Below are 6000 nucleotides of genomic sequence, written 5' to 3' on the forward strand. Positions count from 1 at the left end.
AAAGGTTCTTACTTTCGAAATGAACGCGTGTGTCAGACGGTAGAGCTCTTTTTGAGACGATCAGATTCTTTTCGAGACCATCAAATGTCACTGTAATGACCGTATACGTATTTAGGATCACATAAATCAATCTGCAGATGAAAGTGAGAACATGGAAAGACGCTTTGCTTGTAGCGATGAAATAAGGAACAAACAGAGCCATACAGGATATGGCAACTGATTGACAAACTGACAAAGTAGACTTTCATCGACGTAAATACACAACGACTGTTCAAGTGCATACCTTCGAGTAATAGCCATGATAAGAAAATCATATAGTATTTGTTTATACATGTATATATATCAGGGGCGTCGATCCGTTTTCGTGCTTGGGGGGGGGGGGGGGACAAAACTTGGAAGATCTGTGCGAGGAAGCGGAGGGACTGAGAGTGCATGGCGGTGGGGGTGGACAGGGGATCCCCCCCCCCCCCCCCACACACACACACACATTTTAAAAATTGATATAAAACAATATGCTGCACATGTTTTGTGGAATATTCGGAAAATTGTCAATCCCCAAATATTATTGTACCAAGTCTATATGAAGGGGGACAGAGCAAGGGGAGGGTCGAAAAGGGATGTGGGTATCCCCCTCCCATTTGAGGGAGCTTTTGTATTAACTTTACAATTGGACTTCAAACGATCTGGCGCACACTTTTGGTAAAATATCTGGAAATTTGTTTCAGAGAAGTGTAGTCCGCCATGGAGGGAGACCAAACGGGGAAAGGATGTGGGAGGAGCTATATTTCCTCCTCCCACATGAGGGAGCTTTTGCATCTTAATCACCGCAATTCATCTTTGGATGGATGTAATGTAGTAAAGCCATAATCAATGCATGGAGGAGAGTCTTATGGGTATATACCACTTATACGAGGGAACTTTTTGCATTGTAAGAATTGAAATAAACATATGTCGTGTATACATTTTTAATGGAATTTTTGGGAAATTGTCAATCAAAGAAGTGTACTTAATTTATGAATGCACTTTTTTGATGAAATACTCTGAATTTTGTCAATCTAAAAAAAAAATGTACTAAGTGTATGAAAGAGGATCCAACGGGGGAGAATGGGGGGGGGGGGATGGTAGCCCCCTCCCATGAGAGGGAGATGTTGCATTTTAAGAATTGAAATCTAGCAATCTGATGTACCCTATGGATGCAATATTTTAGAAAGATATACTTTGGGGAAAGGACCAAATCGGGGAGGGTGTGGCAAGATGATATCCACCTTCCAAGCGAGGAAGATTTTGCATTTTCAGAATTGAAATTGAACAATCTGGTGCATACTTTGGGTGAAATATTGAGACAGTTTTCTATTAAAAAGCAAGGAAATTTTTCACATATCGGGAATTATTTTCTGATTGTCTGCATTCTATACTATCAATGTCAATAGGAGAATACTGTGGTATGGATTTGTATACTAATAGAAATAAATGCTATGACAATAGCAAACATAATACAGACAAAACATGATTGAATATGATTTTGACGGGGCAATGATATAACACCGGCAGTTACCTGTCTTTTATGTCGAGATGCATTGTTGAGTTTACGACGTACTTGCGAAGCCGTAGAATGATACGTATTGGACCCCTGGTCATATCTGTGCGCACAACTGTCAAGTCATTTTCGATTTCGTTGTAATTCAGCATGTAAGCTTTGTGATCGGAGTGGTCGAGCGAAAGGGAGAGCCCTTTTCCCGGCAGACCTTTTAGAAAACAAGACAAAGCAGAATATATTACAAGAAACAAGGAGACTCCACAGATTGCTAGTGTTTAGAAGGAACAAGGGAGAGAATTAGATAGGGAAGAAAAAAGTCACATCGTTCTGTTCCTCGATTCAAACTCAATTCTCGTTTCACAAGGTAATTACGTATTGCAAAACTCAGTAAGTGACTCAAGTAATTTTTAGTTATTGCTCCATCCGCACACATACATCTGCTATTTATAGACCATAATCAACACTTAAAATGTTATGCTAAGCGAGAAGCGAAATATAATATACATTATTTTGAAACCTTCATTTAACCCATCGCCTCAGAGACCTGAAGCATCGTTTACATATTATAGAATACTTCAGAATCTTATGGAGCAATAGCCCGACCAGACGCTGTTACGCTATGCGAAAACAGCGTCTGACGAGCGCGGCATGCAGCCTCAAAGTGAGGAACCTCAACACAACTACAAAACTTAGGAAAATGTATACTTTTCTCCTTTAAACAGAATACTTTACTCACGTTAAATGCATGTTTCTATTACAGAAGAATAGTTCGCCACACTGGGTCCATGGAGACCACTTGCGATAAGTCCGTGGAACAAATAAATGACACTTTCTGGCGCAATTCCTGACCGTCGGTACGTCGCGACGTACCATGTACAGCGACTGGGCTGTGTATAGTTAGGCCTGGCGTGAAAGATTGTGTACCGTGTGGACATGCTGGATATGATGATCAATTTCGGTAAGTTTCATTGCGTACATTTGAATACTGATAGCATCAGATGTAGAGTAAATATTGAAAAGTATACTCGTTGAGTTTGAGGTGACAAAAATGATGTTAAGTATCAAAATTCAAAGCTATCGTAATACGATTACGTCGCTCTCCTAGTGGTTGGTGGTCGCGCGCGTACAGCCCTGTCGCGACGTACCATGTACAGCGACTGGGCTGTGTATAGTTAATGGAGCAAGTGACCATTTACATTCATATTCCTTCTAAGTAAATAAATAAATAAATAAATAAATAAATAGATAAATAAATAAATAAATAAGTTTATATATATATATATATATATATATATATATATATATATATATGAAGAGTTTGTTCGCAAAAACCGATTGTTAAAGTCTATTTTTTGAAGGTTTTGAAGTACGCCCTCTGTCATAAAGTACAAAATAATACCCTTTAAATAATATATTGGTCACTTCATATAAAGGTAGGCCTACATGTTTAAAGTTTTGGTCAAAAGAAGCAAAAATTTTCTTATTATTCTCTTTATCTTTCTTAACCTTTAATCGCAAATATCTCCATTTCTCAAATATGGACTTATCGGTTTTTGCGAACAAACTCTTCATATATAACACATACACACACACACACACACACATAGAAATCTCTATATACATATAGAATTATAGAGTATAGATAGATATATCGCTGTGGATCAAGTTTCATAAACATTGATGCGACATTAGAAGCTTTGTATTTTTATTTTATTTTTTTTTTAATAATCCCTTACTTCCAGTAATGCTGGTGGTTGCTGTGTCTAGAAGAGAAGTCCGGATAATCGAGTTTGTTTCCTCCTGAATCCAGTACACAGCCGTCTCAACAGGATCAAATGACAGGACAGTGGGAGTCGGTGAGGGCGCTACCCATGTATATGTACCGAAACGGCCAATTCTTATTCTCTTAACTAATTTCAAGTCGGCTATGAAAAATGAATTGGCTTTCCTAATGACTGCAAACGTGCGCTCCTCCAGTGGCGAATCTAACAGAGAAAAATGCATTCTTCCTTTGATTCTATCTTTTAAACATTCAAAGAAAGGGTTTATCTTCAGGGTAAATTGTCATTCAAAAAAATGCAAAGCAAGAAGAAGGTGCGTTAGAGCAAATATTCCAAGGTAATGCAAGTCCTCGACAACATTAGAGGTTAAATAAGTTGATCGAAAGAACCTCATAAATTGGCGTTTGAAGACTGCAGCAGTTTGGTTTCAGCGTAAAATAATCAAATACAGGCCCTCGCTGTGCCATGGGCATATAGCCCCCTCTAAGAACTGAGGGCGGTCTCCTGGGTTAGGAATGCATATACAACTGTATGTTTTACATCTTGAGAATCAGCGCCTGCTGACTATAGCATTGAACCTACAATTTTTAGGTTTTGTAATTTCGGTATCGGGTCAAATTTACATTACCCAACATTACAGGCAACACATCTTATTTGTTTGTTTGAAGGTCTAATAACTTCAGACAGCATTGTCATTATTGAGCAACATCTACTATTGTATATATTATTTGACAACTTAAAAATGAAATCTAAAAAAAAAAAAAGAATTTGCATTAGGCAAAGAACATTCGCATTATCAATGAACATGTCTCCAATAATATATTAGAAATCCTAAAAATAATTCATGGGCATATCTGCAATCCGGTGAAGATGGCGTCCAAAATGACTGCCATACCCGTTTTCACATAACTTTGCAATTAGGTATAACCCATATACACTTAACATGCCTAAATCATCATGATCATCATCATAATATTATAATTATGTTTTGAGGAAAAGGAGCCCAATAAAATACAAGTACCGAAAAAAAAATCAAAAAAAAAAAAAATCTCGAGCTATTTAAAAAAATGAAAATAAGAGTATGACCTCTCAACTGGCCGAAACATCTTTGTATGTGTGTGTGTGTGTGTCATAACTTTGCAAGTAGGTAACCTAAATACACATTTTAAATTTCTAAAAGCTATGTTTTCAGACGTAAGGAACCCAATAAAATAGTTTTTCAGACATTTTGAAAAGTAAGCACCACTTTAAGGTAAAAACCGTTGAGCTCTTTCAGAAATCAGTGGCCGCCATTTTCGGTTTTCTAATAATTTTACAACAAGATACTCCCAAAACATTATAGTTTAAAGTTATGTCTAAATAAATTCAAGGCAGAAGGCAGCTATTCCACAAATGCAAACTGGCCTTCAAATTAGCAGTTTTCTCCCTCTTATTCTCAGAGCTTTGCAAGTTCCTTATAGGTAACCCCGATTTTAAATGCCTAAGTAAATTATGTTTTGAGACAGAAGGAACCCTATAAAACACTTATTTACATAGCACTGTGTGACATACGGTTCAAAACATTTTCATGTTAGAAGTTGTGATATGGTTGCTTACATGCAAAGTTGAGAGAAAAACAGAAAATGGCTGCCATTTCCGGCGCCATTTTTAATTTCAGGAAAAGCGCAAGTGTTTAACTGGTACTGGTGTGTTGTAAAATAAATATGTAGGCCATACGTATGTTCCAGTAAGAATGATTTGTTGTGACTATATAAAATAGGCCAAAACAAGGGAATTTTTACTTTTCTCCTCGCAGAGAACCCAATGTTTCACAGGCGATGCTAGTGCGGAGGTTTGCCTTGCTGGGTCTGAAGGAGAGTTCTTCGCCATAAGCTGTACGGTGCTTCCATCCACCAGTAGTCTCTTGCCGCAGATCGTCATTATCTCTTTGCACTGTTGCGCGGCTTCTCAGCCATTTAAGATAATTAATATGTGAAAAGAGATTAAAATGGACAAATGGGACATAGCATCTGCTATAAAACCAGCAAAAACTGGTAAGGAAAAAAGTTATGGGTTTGTCGATTGGCATACATATATATTACTCGATAACACTAATCTCTGTATATAAAACCGTGGTCTTGGTGTTACACATTTAATTGTACATTACAACACCTGAATTGTCTTGATATCTGCAAAACTTGTTCAAATTCATACTACATACTAAAGGGCATTTGCAAAATAATGACAATAGGGCCTATGTCAGTTTCTACAGTTTTGTAGTTTTTATGAAGTATCTTTAAATGAAATACGTTTTAGAATTTGTGGTTGATATATTATGTATAATATATATGTATATGTATGTATATATATATATACATATATATATATATATATTTATATCATATACATGTACATATACATATTGTATGTTTACCGTACAATGATAGTTTGTGTCTTGATTGAATGTTTAGTTAGGGGCGAAAACTTCGCATTTTCAGTTATGAAATTGACAACTTACAGACAAGAAAAGTGCCTTTATTGTTCATTTTGGTCTTTAAATAATTGATTAATTATTTGTTACAGGGGGGACAAAAAATATTTGGGGGGAGGGGAGGGAAGGGGGGGGGGGGGGGCAAGTGCCCCCGACCCCCCCCCCCCCCCGCTTCCGGCGCCCCTGTTTGTGACAAAACCAACTTTTCATAA

The sequence above is a fragment of the Diadema setosum genome, chromosome 14, assembly GCF_964275005.1.
Source record: "Diadema setosum chromosome 14, eeDiaSeto1, whole genome shotgun sequence".
In the NCBI taxonomy this organism is placed as follows: domain Eukaryota; kingdom Metazoa; phylum Echinodermata; class Echinoidea; order Diadematoida; family Diadematidae; genus Diadema; species Diadema setosum.